Source organism: Ixodes scapularis, unplaced genomic scaffold, assembly GCF_016920785.2.
Source record: "Ixodes scapularis isolate PalLabHiFi unplaced genomic scaffold, ASM1692078v2 PGA_scaffold2__306_contigs__length_199485367, whole genome shotgun sequence".
In the NCBI taxonomy this organism is placed as follows: domain Eukaryota; kingdom Metazoa; phylum Arthropoda; class Arachnida; order Ixodida; family Ixodidae; genus Ixodes; species Ixodes scapularis.
In genome coordinates, this window is record NW_024609857.1 from 135086599 (window position 1) to 135102809 (window position 16211).

The 16211-nt window shown below is 43.4% G+C and overlaps 1 pseudogene; it reads left to right on the forward strand.

The window, feature by feature from the left end:
• Positions 1-377: 377 nt before the first annotated feature.
• Positions 378-13467, forward strand: LOC115331142 (annotated as a pseudogene).
• The last annotated feature ends 2744 nt before the right edge of the window (positions 13468-16211 follow it).

The window sequence follows — 16211 nt, forward strand, 5'->3', positions numbered from 1 at the left end:
GGCGACCGGTATAAGTTTGGGATTGTTCGGTGCGTGTATTCGAGACCGGTATGGACATTTATAGACTGGTCTAAGGTTGTACTGGAGTTTTAAGTCGGGTTATTGCGATGTTAACTTTTCATCTGACACCCCCCTTCTTTTGACATCTGTTTTCATATGCACTAGATGCTACACTAGACGGGGAGGCCGGGGAAAGCATACATGCCTCTGTGGGCGAGATTTTGTGATAAAAAAAAAATTAGGATTTTATTCCGAATTATCAAATCATTCAATGTTGCTGTGAATTGGGGAAGTCTGTATCTTAACCACATAATTGTTCGTTTTCAGGAGTTACAGTTCGGACCTTTTGGGAACCATGGATTCCCAAGCTCTAAGGGATGTTTACAAAGAACAATTTCTACCTCGGCCGTATATGGAGATGTATGGCCAATTCACAGGGGAGGCTTCTACTTTCCATAAAGAACTTCATGATATATTTCGATCAGGTAAATTACATTTTGCGTTTGGACTGCGAATTTTTCTACGTTCCAGAGTTGCACCTAGCAAGCCTACCGAGTGGGGAAGATGTAAATGTGTTGGCTGTTTTGTGTGTTAATATATGTACGCGCACGCTGCATCTAGACGTCACGTTGGCAAAGAGTGTTTAGTGTGTCGTCACCGGTGGCTGTTGGCGTGCTGCGACCGCGCCGCAACGTTAAAAGAGATCTTTTTTTTTTCTCGCAGCGGCGGGGCGTTAAGGCGAGAGGTTCACAAGACGGCGGGTTCATGAAGTTAAAAATCGTCAGCGGGTTTGTCGCGGAATATTCGACGCATGTTCTTCGGACAACGCGTGGCGGTGAGCTATAAATACTTGCTGGAGCAGAAGCCGCTTATATCACGGAATGTTAGTGCACGAAGCACGACATTAGTTCGTGTACAACAGTATGGACAACAGAAGCCAACTATGCAATTTTTTATTTAAAGTTGTACGGCGTTACGCCTAATAGCACATATCTTTTGAAATAGCGAAGGTACCTATGTAGCACACGAACTGGCGTCGAGCTTTCTACCCCAACAAAAATGGCGTTGCGCACCCGCCTATATGTATCTCGCGCGGCCACCTTGATGTGTCCAGGCCGGCTTTGGTTGGACAGCACCGACGCCACTTCAGCAATTCTTTATTTATCCTCCCTACGGTTAATGGCACCGACGGAGTGTAGTGTACGTGGCATATCTGACGTTGACCACTGAGCGACGGCGCTATGAAAACGTAAGACCACATATAAGCCATTTGCGGAGTGAATGGTTGTGGTGCCAAAAGTCCTCTAAGTGTTAACATTTCACTTGTGACGTTGGCGAAACTGAGTTCAAACAACTGAGCCGCCGATTTTTTTTCATATTCTTGTGTGTGTAGCATTACATTTCCATAAAGTGCACCCGCTTTTCCCAAACTGATAAAGTAGCAGTACACACTGACTTGAACATCATTGGAGGTTCTCATGTGCGACATTAACCAGCTTCATGTAATTTAGTAAAAAAACGATTCGTGAGGACGCTGGTCTTTATTATGTCATTACCGGCCTCAAGATTACAACGACTGTTAACATACTATAGTGGCAAACGCATTCCTTTTGCTTGGCCGCACCTATAGTCGAGAGTTCCTTGAGCTAATTGTTGCTTTATCCTGATATGTGAGACAGACAAATGCGAGTTATTGCTTGCAAAAACCAATAGAAAACATTCAAGCACCATTACGATTGAAAGTTCAGGCAGGAATGCTTGCAAGTTCCCAGACGGACACGGATGTCTCTTGGCGGAAGAATGTGACCAAACCTGCCGGAAAGGAAGACATGTACATGACGCTATAAAGGAGAACACGAAAACTCGCCCTCGTATAACGGGGCATGTTTGTGCCAGAGGGCTGTTGTCGGTGGTCAGTGTGAAATGCCTCCCCCCCCCCCCCCCCTCTCCAAACTCCACGGAGCAACCTTTCGCTTCTTTCCTGGTTTAAAATATTTAGGAGGCAATAGACGGCTGAGTGGAGTGAAAAAATGCGCTCCTGTATGTTCCAAGAAAAAACAACATTGTCTGCATATGTGTGCATATATGAAGTTCTGCCCAAAAAGCTTTTATGAGGTCTCTTCTCGCTCCTTTATCTTCAGGCACAGAGAGAAGGCCACTTAAGTGCACATCGGAAAGGATTTGTGAATATATAATTACAATTGGGGGAGGGTTTCATGGCGCTAAATACAATTTGGGCCAAAGTGCCCCAAACGAGGTTATATATTCTATTATTTATTATGTCGTGACTTGACAGAAATGTGTTACTTTAGATCTGGTGTAAAATGCCAGTGATAGAAATAAAACCATATACACCACTACAAAAACATTAAACAATGCGTGGAACATTTTTAAGCAATTTTGTACACCGGTCAACCCAACTAATTAAAAAAATGACCGCTCAGGCGAGGTAGATTCGAAGGCACGCAAGGGGCAAAGGGTTAGAGATTCTGCCTACTCTAATTATAGCAGTGCACCTCTGAAGAAAGTTTGGGACCAAGTGCGAAAATTCGATGGTCTTTACTGAGCATTTGGGTCCCACTCTTAAGTCGAAGTGGAATATCTCCAACGATCCTGGAAAAACAGGCAGACATCCAAGATGAGCCCTTCGATTTTGTATCGAGTTCTGAATATTATACTCAAAATCTCCAGCGATACAATTTTCCGGCAGAATAAAAGATTTTGACTTCATCCGTGGCTGCGAGAGAACCATATAATGTTCCATTCATGCTACACGAACTTCAAATGGCGCTTCGTTCATCGAACCAGTCTGCCCCTGGACCAGATGCAATTTATTATAAAGTGCTTGAGCATCTTCATCCATTCACCCTGGAACTGATCTTGTACCTTTTTAATTGATTTTGACTCGAGGGTTACTTTCCACCCTCTTGGAAGGTTGCTAGCATCGTACCAGTGCTGAAGCCAGGCAAGAAACCCCCTTGTTCATCTAGTTTCAAACCCATAGCTGTAACTAGCTCTATTTCGAAGACTGTGAATCGGATAATTAATAAGGTTTTTAGGTTTTAGTTGGAGAGAAACAACTTACCCGATAAGTACAAATGGGGTCTTCGTTCAGCTCGGTCCACTGTCGATCATATTGTTCATTTTGAGACAACTGTGCGGGAGGCATTTTCAACCGGCAAAAATGTTTTGCTGTATTCTTTAATTTAGAGACGGCTTATGACACGGTCTGGCGCTTTGGCATACTGCAAGACGTGTTCAGTTTAGGTGTTCAAGGTCGCATTTCAGTTGCCATGCAAAGTTATTTGGAGCACCATACTTTTTGTTTGAAGATACGGACAACACTTTTCAGACTTCAGATAGGAAACTGGAGTCCCCCAGGGAGGAGTGCTCACTGTCACTCTTTTTATCGTTATGTCAATTTCAATTGCTCGTGTAATACCGCCTTCAGTACAATATTCTATATATATGGACGACCTGCAGATCTCCGTCTTGTCCTCTAACTTGTCGATTTGTGAACGTCGGGTTCAACTGACGTTAAATAACTTAATCAAATGGGTTGATGCAAATGCTTTAAGATTTTTGCTCAAAAAAAACAACCTGTGATTGTTTTTCTCTTCGGCGTGGAATTTTCCAGGATCCATCTATGAGTATGTGCGGTACTCCAATTTCAATAAAATAATAATACAAGTTCCTGGGTCTCACATTTGGTTCAACATTGACATTCATTCAACATATTAAGATCCTAAACTGAAATGTTTTAAATCTCAAAATTCTAGAGGTTTTATCGCATGCGTCATGGGGCTCGGACCGACTGTGTCTATTAGGCATATATCGCTCTGTCGTTCGTGCCCGGCTTGACTATGGTTGCATAGTGTATGGTTCTGCCCGGGCATCGGCTTTGAAAGTGTTGGACGCCATTCATCATCAGGTGTTGTAGGTACAGGGTGTTACAAAAGAAACTTTACAGGGTTTTTCTTACCGCAACAATAAACTAGGCATCGCCGAACGCTCGTTCTCCGACCGAAGGTAGCTCAAGAGGTCACAACCAGATGCCAAAGTTTCAGCCCGATCCGAGTACTTAATCAAAAGTAAGAAGTGATTTCTGAAAATTTCAATGGGAAAATGGAGCTCATTTTTGCCCGTTTTCGGTTTTTGGTGCCATAGAGCCCCATGTATTCGAAAACTCCGCCGGCTGCCTTTTTCCCATTGAAATTTTCAGAAAATCACTTATAACTTTTGATTAAGTTATCGGATCGGGCTGAAACTTTGCCATCTCGTTGTCAACTCTAGCGCTACCTTTGGGCGGAGAATGAGCGTTCGGCGATGCCTAGTTTATTTTCGCGAAAATAAAAACCTTTGTAATTTTTTTGGTGACACTTTGTAGAAGCTAATGAGCCATTCTTGTAGCATAGACCATTCGCACTAGGTTTTACGTACTCCATTAAATTTCGCTCGGTTCCTGAGCACCCTGCTCGAGATAATAAAAAAAAAACATTAGTTCTAGAGAACATTTCAAAACATCCCCTTTATAGTTCCTCCTTTTTAAATTAGAAATTGTAGATCAGCAGAGTCTGTTGGAATGGATGCAAAAGATCCAGTAGTCCAACGCCCTCCTCATATCGCCCCATGTGACTACTAAAACACTCACTGCGACTTTACACTTACTAAACATAGTAGAAATATTTTCAAAAGAAGTCATGAAGCCTTGAGCTTTGGAACCCCAACAGAAATATCAAGAGTATGCAATTTTCTATATAGACGGGACGAAAAACGAGTCCACTGTAGGCTGCGCTATGATTAGACCATCCGTTAAGCGAGTAAGTAGGATCAACTCAACCACCACCATACTCACGGCAGAGCTCTATGGTCTCGTATTGGCGATCGACTATAATGACCAAAAAAGGTTTTCTCGCTCAGTAGTATAAACTGACACTATGAGTTCCTTAAATGCAGTCATATTACTGAGACGTGTCACAAATGCAATTGTATCTGAATTGCAGACCAATATTTGTTTAGCCACAAACAGCACAATTCACATAGTTTTATGCTGGGTGCCTACTCGTGTTGGCATCCCGCGACATGAAGTCGCTGATTCTCCTGCAACTTCTGCCAACGAGAGACAAGTAGACTTGCATAAAATACCTTATAAAGACCATCACAAGTATTTGAAGCAGTGCACTTGACTAAAGTGGCCACTTAGTGAGGTACTGAAACGCACAACAAATTACATGCAGTAAAACCCTACATAAGTGAATGGAAAAGTCCAGGGCATCGGGAGTGCTTCTACAAAGTGGTCCTGTGCCGGTTACGAATTGGCCGTACGCGTGTCAAACATGGGTACCTCTTGAGTGGGGACGATGCTCCAGTGTTACAACACTGTAACATAACTTTAAGCATTAAGCACATCCAAAATGAATATCGCACATATGATCAATGCCGCCACAAACAAGTTTCACAATATATACAGAACATGTACCCCTGCACCTAGCCCTGCTTCTAGGTGATAAACCGCTCTTTTCACACGTTTGCATATTTAAGTTTTTCACTGATATCGGTTTTATACACCGACTGTGATTTTAATTCCCACCCCTAACTGATGGACGCATTTTTTACTCTTATACACGTGCATGCTCATATTTTTATGACGTCACCAGCTACTACAGCACTTTCTTCTCTTTAACACTTCTACTGAAATAGCTTATTATCTTGGCACATTATAACCTTAGATGCTCATCCGTCATTAACCTCCAATCAACAAATCAGCCAACGAATTTTTAATAGCGGTGTTCTAGGCGAAGTCCTGAGTACCGCCAGCAGTGCATAATTGTCTGAAGCGTCACCGCGTGTTTTGGTTCATTGTCTCCCGCGTATGCGATTTAGTGACCTACAAGTTCAGTTATGTAGTGAACTTTAACGACCTGAATGATTCCTGCCTCTAAGGACTGTATTTGGCAGTCATGTTGGGTGTCATGATCATCAAATTCTCAAGCTTTGCGGAAGCAGGGCGGCATAAAAAGTAGCCAACCAACAAAAGAGCTGTCTCTTGTCTGTTTTTAAGAAACGGTCAAATCTTGTCAAGTAGCTTTTAGATACCTTGCCTGTAATCCATAATTTCTTGTAGGAATTGTAGGTGCAGTAAATGTTCGGGTCAAATGTCTTCCCAAATCACCGTTGTCTTTCCGCCTTAGCAGCAACGATCGGCTTACACTTATGAACCCCGCTGGCGTTACAGATAAATCCCACAATATTTTCTTTTGCTACGTTTTGCTACAGACACAGGTATAGATGCAAGTTTTAAGTAGGATTTAACTTGTAGAAAAAAACAGGACAAATGAAATATGTAAATGTCCAATGGAGAATGCTTAGGGAGGGTGTCTGCAAGATGCTTCCGAGCATCGGCAACTGAGGCTGCCCTTTAAGCTCACACCCTCTCCATAAATAGAACGGCTTGAAATTCCATGGCTTGATTATTAAGCCTGTCGAGCCATCCTCTCGAGTAGTTGAAGTGCTGAATTCCTGCATGAAGTCCCGCGAATTATGGATATCAAAATTAATTCAAGTGAAAGGTACCGGTGGTCTACTTTTGATACTCAATTGCATAAGAACGACTGCAACGAAAGTTAAAAAAATAAGTTTTAGAGGCAGAACAGAGATATAAAGAAGCCTTATAATACCGTGTCTAAAAAAACAGGATTATAAGGCACCTAGTGTGGTGCCAAACTGTTTCTCCTTGTGTTTTAGCATCTTGTTGCTCACAGCATCGCACATATAAGGCTTTTTAAAGAACGAGACATCTACGGCTTCCTCCAGTTGTTCAAAATTCGGTGCTCGTTGACGAAAAAGGCTTGAGTAGGATTTTGCCAGGCTCATCCACTTGTCGCAGCCTTTTATAATTGTATGACCGTTCGCGAGATCAATGCCAAGGTTTTTCTGGCTCCACACTAACAAGCTGCCAAATGCGGAAAATGGCACACCTTTGATTTCGCAAATTATTTTTTTTAATTGAGTAGAAAGCTCTGTTTGTTTGCGGTTGACACATGCCATGATCTCTGACCGCTTCCGCTTCTCATCTGACATCGTCTATTCCTCTCGCCTTGCCTTGCTCCTACCGCCTTGCCTCTCCTCTCGCCTTGCCTCTCCTCTCACCTTGCCTCTCAGCTTCGCCAAGCGTGTTCGGCTTTGATTCTTCTATGTAATTCGACTGCAGCACCCTGTCTCGCCCTTGCGGATTTCAACGCCATCTGGCTTCACGCGGGCCATTGCAGGTCCCCGCCGCTCTTCCCACCACACCTCTCGGGAACACTATAATCCAAAGTGCGGCTTTCCATTTCAACGAGGACTGAATTGCATACCGAAATTTCGGTCCCCCCAAATTTCTTACATAATGCTCCGAGTTCGTTTTACGGGGGTCCATATTACCGAGACATGACTCTAGAGAAAACACTCCAATAATATGCAAAGGTTCCTAGGAGGTTGCATATAAGTGCCTAGAGTGGATTCAACTGCTTCATATGGGTCACGAGTATTATGTGCCGGGTTTGCGTTATATGGCGCGAAGAGATACAAAACGCATCAAGCGTTTGAAACGCTTTAAGCGTCTCCGCCTCTCTACCAGCTATTTTCGCCGCACGCGACAACTAAGACCTGTAAAACCGTAATGCTGAAATTTGGCCGTCACGCAAAGAAATTTCTAGCGGGCCTAAATTTGAACACTAGTGCTATGCAAGCGTTCGGTTGCGACTCTTCTTTTAAGTACTGGAGCTTAGATCTCCTTCGAGTGTTAATGGAGCGCACGTGTTCGAACTGTGCCCCGTGTTTGTCTTGCTTAGGTGACACCGAAAATTTAGCACTTCAGCTTTACTCTCTAGAGCACATTGCGACAACGTACGCATGCCCAGGTACCATGGGCGGATTTAGGGGGGGAGGGGCGGGGCGTACAGCTTTACCCTAAGGCCCCCAAGGTAACCTTTCTCTTAATAAAATATCGGCTTACACCAGCTTTTTCCAGGAAGACATTATTAGCTTTTGGTGACATAAAAAAAAAAAAAAACATTAGGCCAACAAAACATATCTGGCCAAAGTTTCGCCCGTAATGCCATCTCCCTGTAGATCCCCTCCCCCACCCCTCCTAGCCACCCCCCCCTTCCCCCCAACCCTGACCCTTAAATCCGCACCTCCCAGGTCCAACGAAGCGCAACATTAGATAACGTTAGCAGGAGCCACAAAAGGTGACGGCCAATGAATTACTAAAGAATTCACATGGTTTTACTTGCGCCCTTTTCCAAATCTAGACTCCAGAGTCTCCAGTCAGCAGTAACGCTCTGCCCCTATCAGGCGGACCGCCTACTTATTCCCGATTCATACGGCCTTCATTAAAGTAGCTTTAACTTAAGTTCCTTTGCGACCTTCATTTTGTAGTTGGTGATATATTTTGTATCTCACCTGGCTTAAGTGGGCATATTCATTTAGAGACGGAACGACGGCATGTTTGTGAACTATGATGCTTTTTGAAAATTTGGCAGAAAAATCCTATGCCTGAATTTGTTGACAATGAAGCAGTATAAAGCGTCGGTCTGCTTTCTGTAGATCTAGCTCAGGGAGAGTCTCTGTTGGATGTGGGCAGTGGCCCGATCCTCTTGGGCGCGCTCTTGGCCTCCGGTCGATTCAAACACATCGTGCTGAGCGACCTAGTCGAAGGAAACAGGCTTGAACTCAAGAAGTGGCTTGACAAGAGTGAAGATGCCATTGACTGGACCCACCGTGCTGAGCAGATTGCTGCCTTAGAGGGCTACAGGTATGTAGGAGTCTACAAATAACTGTCACAGTATATATAGGGTATCTTAATCATTCCCCTGTTTATACAATTCCCTCCCATCTTGCCGTCGCCTTCGATTATCGGTAAATTCCGCTGAATACCCCGAATATGAGTACTTATCCCTCTGGGATAATAATGAAAACCATTACATATTGACGAGATTTTCATCGTCTAGTTAGAGCTGAACTCCTGTATGAAAGTAAGCGGGTTCATACCGGTAACAGTTTAGTCATATTGGTCGCACGTTTGTCAAAAGGGTCACCCCGTTTGACCCATACCGGCCTCCCTTTTGAGCAATACCAGTCACCCCTTTGGGCGAACGGGTCACTCGATTAGGCAAATGGGTCACTCGTTGGGTCAATTGGGTCTCTTGTTTGGGCAAAAGGCTCACTGGTTTGAGCAAGCGGGTCGCCCATTTGTGAAAACGGGTGAGCATTTTGCACAAGCGGGTGACCGGTAACCATCAAACTGCACCGGTTCAATCAAACGGCTCCCCCGTTGCGCAGTGAGCCCGTTTCATACTAAAGTACAGAGCGGCGGGACAGTCATGTCTGCTTGACCCACATTCAGTCTTGGAAGAGCTGTTTTGAATGTCAGTGAACACGTCATCGTCGTAGGCTGAGCAACGACGTATCAATCGCGACGCAAGAGCAGACTGAGCCTCGATTTAGAGGACCGCGCTCGCTCTACTGAAATGTAATTATGCGACTCTCGAGCATTGTTAGCTTGCTGAAGATGCAAGACGTTGCGTTGTCTGTTTACGAATAAAACAGCGCGAACAAGGACACAGGACAGAGAAGAAGCACACAGACGGAGCGCTGACTATAAACTGTTTATTTTGAAAGAAACCCCCAACAGAGGGGTCACACCAAACAAAAATAACATCACGACACATGACCCTCACATGATCGTTACGACTTAAAGCCCCTCAAAAATGCCAACTCACAATTATAAAGATCTATCGAAGGCGCGCTGACACAGTTGTTTTTGAACTTGGAAATGTAAAAGGCCTCAGTTATCTCCCTAGTTTGTTGGTGACTCTGTCTTCTCCAGGGCCGTGGTATCTTCCAAAACCGGAGAGCAGCCACATCTTCCAAAACCGGAGAGCAACCGCCAGATTCCCTGGCGGAGATGCCCTAATGAAACACGCGCGTTAACGTAATCTATCATTAATACAGCGACCGGTCTGGCCAATGTAAACGTTTTACAGGTCAGGGGAATACTGTAGACCACCCCCCTCTCCCCCCCACACACACAAGGGACAAACTTGCTTTTATGCTGCTTATCGCATGCGGCTCTGACAACAGATCCCCTTTCCACTCTCGCACATAAACGTCCCAGCTTGGCCGGTGCTGAGAAAACGACAGGAACATCATGGCGTTGCGCTACATCATTTAACCTATGCGCCACCTTATGTATATAGGTGACCACCACTCGGTATCTGCGTAGACTTCCTACCCATAACTATCTCCGGATTTCTCACCTTCCTCAAGAGGCACTCGGCCACACATACAGGATATTTCCAGGATAGCCGCCCTCAAAACGTTTGTTAGCTTGTCTACGAAAACTCGTCGTCATTTGGTGAGGACATGACCTGACGAGCGACCCCCAAAGACTTCTGGTTATGATCCCCCTTTTAAATATTTTTTAATGACTCGACTCGAACGGAAGTACACCTTTCTTCGACCTAGGACAGTAGCACCAGCACAAGTGGGAGTCCGAGAAAGTTAGCTTATTGTCTAAAAACTGTAGGATATTCCCAACAGGGTCTTTCCTGGTGAAGTTTAACCCACTGGCATGACCCTTGAACACGTCCAACATGTCTGCAACCACGCCCGCTCTTTTCCGGCCAGAACCAGTTCGGAACAACACCAAAAAGTCATCTACGTACCTAGATACACGGATGACGTCACCCCCTAAACCTCCGGCTATGCCTCTATCACACCTGGACAGGAATACGTCACTTAAAACAGGCGCGACACCAGTACCAATGCATCACCTTGCTTCTGTAAAAACTTCGACCCCCTGTACTCCACAAAAGTGGAACTAAAAAAAAAACAAAAAAAAACAGCAATTTTAAAAATTGTTTAACGTTAACGCCACAAATATTCAGAAAAAAAAAAAAACCTACTCGCTTGATTTAATGAACTCCCACACAGCGACCAACAGCTGTCGGTGGGGAATCGCATAAAACAGAACCTCGACATCAAAAGAGACCGCGTCGCACCGCCTGGGGTTCTCCTCCCTCACGAACTTGACCACCGACATTGACCTGCCAACTATAAAAGGGTTTCGCAAAGGGAGTGGGGTAGGATGCCTCTTAAGGAAAGCTGCTATGTGTACTTGCCAAGAACCCTTTTGTGTTACAATTGCCCTGAATGGCAACGACTATTTATGTGACTTCACTGTAAAAAGCACGTTAAGGTGAAGGCCTCTTCCTTGAACAACCGATGACCTAAGCCTCTCCAGACCAAAATACTGACACAACTTGACTGCCCTCTGTTTGATCTTACTTAGGGTCATATTCTTAACCACATTATAGTTCTTACTGATCGCCTCTCAGGCCTTCACAGAAAACACTCCCTCCGGGACCAGGAGAAACCCTCTTTCTTTGTCAGTAAGCCGTAATTTTTGACCTTCCTCTATACAAAACAAAACATTTATACCCTAAAGGTGGATACACTTAGATAATATATAATTGGGAAGGGTTTCTTTAGGCACATTTATTTCGAGCGCGAAAAATTTGGCTTGTCTCACTCTCCAGATGCAGCATCTTTACGTCAGGACCCATTTTTTTTCCATGTAGTGGATGTGGGCCATGATCGTCTAGAGAGCAGACGCCGAAGCTTGACTGCCAATAGCAAAAAGAACAAAATAGGTTAACCTTGTTTAACATTGTATATTAACGAGGATCGGCCTTTAAACCAACAAAAATAATCTTTTATTTTAACCTTAACCGAGCTCTGCTATATACCCGATTTTTATGTATATTTTCTGATAAAGAATAGTCACAAGAGCAAAAATGTAAGGAGGATTCGGCTCACTTACATAAAATTCGCTAAAAAGCCTGTACGGCTTGACCGAATGTACATCATTGACACCTATTAAAATAACGATACAAAAGACTAATGGGAACTAAATATTTGTGAATACTCAAATAGTGTTACAGTTGCTTAATGATATGCGCTCATACTACCCACAATCCCATTATACCATATGAAAACCCATGCAAAGAAACACCTGAGCACTAAGTATTTCAAGTGTGGACATTAACGTTTCAGTGCTTCAAGAATATCTCCCCCTTATGCACTTATATACATAAAACACGGACATATTTTATGCCGCTGTGCGCTACATTCATTCAATTGGGATATTCCTAACTAAAAAAATTATTACAAAAAAGTGGAAGGAAACAACGCTATTTATGCAGTCATGGGTAGTACCGCAATACTTGTATCGCTAAACTTTAAGTGGTTATTTTTTATAACTTTACACTGTAACTCGATACATTTATTAATCTACTGTAAGAATAAGTTAACTATTTTGTTTTAGAAAATAACTAAAAGTATCTGCAATTATACAGATAATTTTCGCCAAAAAAGTATCCTAATTTGTAAACAACCCAGCGGGTTCGAATACGTGCTGAGGTTCGGCCCCAAATATACACGGCAAAATAAAACAATAACTCAAAACGGCTTAACGGATAATCGGTTAAGGCGTCGCCCCGGAAAGGCGCACGTTGCTGGTTCGATTTCCGCTCCTGGCCCAAGTTTTCGCGAGCTCTCTTCATTTTTCCTTCCTCTAAAATTAATGCACCAAATTCAACATTCACCTTCTCCCTTCTTCGTAGTCTATACACACATATATATATATATATATATATATATATATATATATATATATATATATTAAGGCGACGCGACTTAGGCAGAACAACAAGCACTTTTTGGATTGTTAGAATCGATCAAAATCAGTGTTTACATCTCTATCAAGACGCTCTGGCCTTCTCTACCATGGGAATCTCGCGCTCGAGTCGTGAAAACTGAAAAGCCTCATGTCGTACTCACCCTGTCGGAAATTGCGTATCACGAAATTTCCTATATTGCTAACAAAGTGCCGACGCTTTGTGACATCGCCTATACTTGCAGCTATCGACTGAACACAGTGTCACACATCATAGCTGCGTAAAAGCTGACCATTACGTTATCGTTCTGCTTTGCAGCGACATCAAGAAGGGGGCGTTGAAAATACTTGAGCGCACACGCTCGGCCATACGTAAAGTGGTCCCCTGTGATGTTCTGGAGCCCGGAGTTCTCCCGGAGGAACACAGGGAGACGTTCGACATCGTTATGTCCAATGGATGCCTGGAGTCTGCCACAACAGATCATGAATCTTTTAGAGCGGCGCTTCTTAACGTGGGAAAACTTGTAAAACCTGGAGGGCTGCTTATCCTTGTGGGCGCGGGTGGCTTAAAGAGCTACCCTGTCGGTACCGCTGAATTTGCGCACGCAAACTTAACGGAAGATGCGTTGAAACAAGCCGTGACAGATGCTGGTTTTCAGATCAATGCATACCGTCTCAAAAAAGGTGTTTGTTTTTTTGAAAGTTCACAGGAATTCATGTTTCTCCTGGCGGCCCGTAAAGCCTGATTCTGCTCATTGGACTAGATTCACTTTGTGCGCGAGACTTCCTTTTCCTCGGCGCCGCAATTCAACTCACCCCGTGGGTACCTGCGCAAATAGAGGTTTCAAGATACGGCTTTTTAATAAAAACGCAATGAAGTCAAATAAAAGTGTGTCTAGTTAAAGAGAAAAAGACTTCTAAAAGATAATTAATATGCAGAAACTAAAAGACTGCGATACACAAGTACAGCTGTTGTTGCCAAGGTTTCTGTCTCATTTGGACTTCCACTACTAAGTGGACATACATTTTAGAGAGTAATTTTTCATCTTGTATTCTTGTAATAAAAATTTAAAAGCGACGGTCTATTAGTCATACCCATGTAGAAACATGATAAAACGACGAATATTTTTTGGTATTCTGAAACAGCCCCATATTAAATATATAACAATCTTGTTGCAAGAAAGGCTCATGACTTGATGCTTGTGAAATGACGTTTAATGACCCACGAAGCAATGAATCAAAAACTGTACTCACCCACTTGACTGTAAGGTCACTTCGTATATTGAATGGCCCTGTGATCAAATAGAGAACCGTATTTTAAAATAATATTAATACTTCTGAACTGACGCACAATTTGTATTTTTTTTTGTAACTTAGTGCTTTTCAAAAGATATTTGCGTTTTTTATTTTATAAATACCTCCGTATTAAAAACTCTACTTACATACCTAAGGAACGAGCTAAAATTTGTACGGAAAGCTGGAGAGATATATCCCAAAAAGTATTAAGTAATACAATTACTGCGATACATATATTTTAACGCAAAAATACGGGTACTGGGATATCTCTAAAAACGCAGCCAAAAGGTGTTCTGGAATACAAACGCAGAGCCTAATGACAATAACACTTCAGCCCTGATGTATTATGGAGTCCTGTCAGCGCTGCAAATCCCTTCAGCTCATTAAAACCCTCAGCCCTTCAAACCACTTCAACCTTTCAGCCCCTCACACACTTCAACCTTTCAACCACCGTTAGCCCCTGAACCCTTTAGACATCAAAATAACTTTGAACGATTGACCAAACATAAAGTTCGAAATGTTAGTGGAAATTATTTCACGGATTTTACATATATGTTGTTTTTACATACATGTGGTAGATCAAAAAGACGATAAGAACCAATGTTTACTTAAGGCAGGGCACAATCAGCTGTAAAAAAATCAATCGGACCAAACAGGGACTACCGACTACCTTGACGCAAAAAATATTTTTCAATGTGCTCACAATAAGGGTGGATAAATTCCTAAGATGTACGGTAGTTCAAAAATAAAATCAAGCGGGTGTAACGCACGCACACTTACACACTGTCAGTAGAATATTTAGCGAAAACGAAGAACGCGCTCCCAACATCAGCCGCCACTGAGAAATCGTAAGCACAGTTACGGTTTCGCCCCATGGTTGCGTCGCGGTGGCATCTCCAGCTTCTTTTTTTATCCCGGGATGTTCCTGAAGCCGAACGGACGAAGAGGCGCAGACCAAGCTGCTCCAGAAGATATGCCCCAAGCACGGGACGGGAAACCAAATGCCCGCTGGTTTTTGGGAATCTAGTTTGCGTTCGTTGACGGAGACAAAACAGGGGACGACCTTCTCACCACGACTGAAGAAAACAGTTTATCTTTAAACAGACAGCAAACAATCACCTTCCCTATTTCCCCACGCACACTCGCCCCCTCGTGAGCGAGGACTGGGTGTATTGAACGGCAGCAAAAACGCCATCTATTTCTTTCTATCTCTCTCTCGCTTTCTAGTCAGGCCCGTGAAACACCTACACAGAACACACAGACACAATATAATTGTATAGGAGAACGTCTCCCCAATTTCCAACGCTCGCTGCGTGCGCCCGATACAATATGGACAAGCGGCTTCCCCGATGCATATATCCTCAACCGTCACGTGATGCCTCCCGCAGACCCGTTAAAACTACTTTGATGGGTGTTTTGGTTTCACGGAAAGGATTGGGACAGTCCCCACAGGCCTCTCAGGATACTATAACGGGTCTATTTTACCATTTAGGAATTCTTAAAGAGCACGTCAGGCCTTTTAGAAATTTTCGACGCACAGCTCACACCCCTCACATAGTTTTAAAGGGTACATCAAAACATATAAGAAATCCTGGCGGGTACCGAAACGGATTTTTAATAAGGGATATATACAGGTAAACATTTTTATTGGAAATGCGGTAAATGCAGATGGGGGGGGGGGGGTGCAGTTGGCGGAGAATGCAAGTGGTAGCACTTAGGCTTCCCTCTTTGTGTCAGTTCATGCGCCTCCCATTACCTCGAACTCTTCACATGGACCCCTTTTATAAGTCTGACAACAATAAAAATAAATGTACATGGCTAAGTACTCTGGGAAGAAGGCGCCATGTTAAAAGGTGTTCCTGGCTTGTTTGCCTCGAAACAGCACGAGTTTTGTGGTTTGCTGTGCAAGTCGTGTGTAGAAGAAACTTTCCGTTACTTCCTTACGCGCTCGGTGAAAGAACAAACGATTGAGTGGTATTATAAATTCATTAAAACTAAGAGTGGATTAGTTCCTTTATGTCTATTGAGAATCATTGAGAATACGTATATGGAGCCGCCAGGATTTCTGAAGTACCCATTAAAATTGTTTGATGTCTCTGAGATGTCCGTCAAAGTTTTCTATGGGGCCTTCCTGCCCTTGAAGGTTTCCTAAACGGTCTAAGCTACCCGCCATAGCTACGGGTTGAATTTGAGC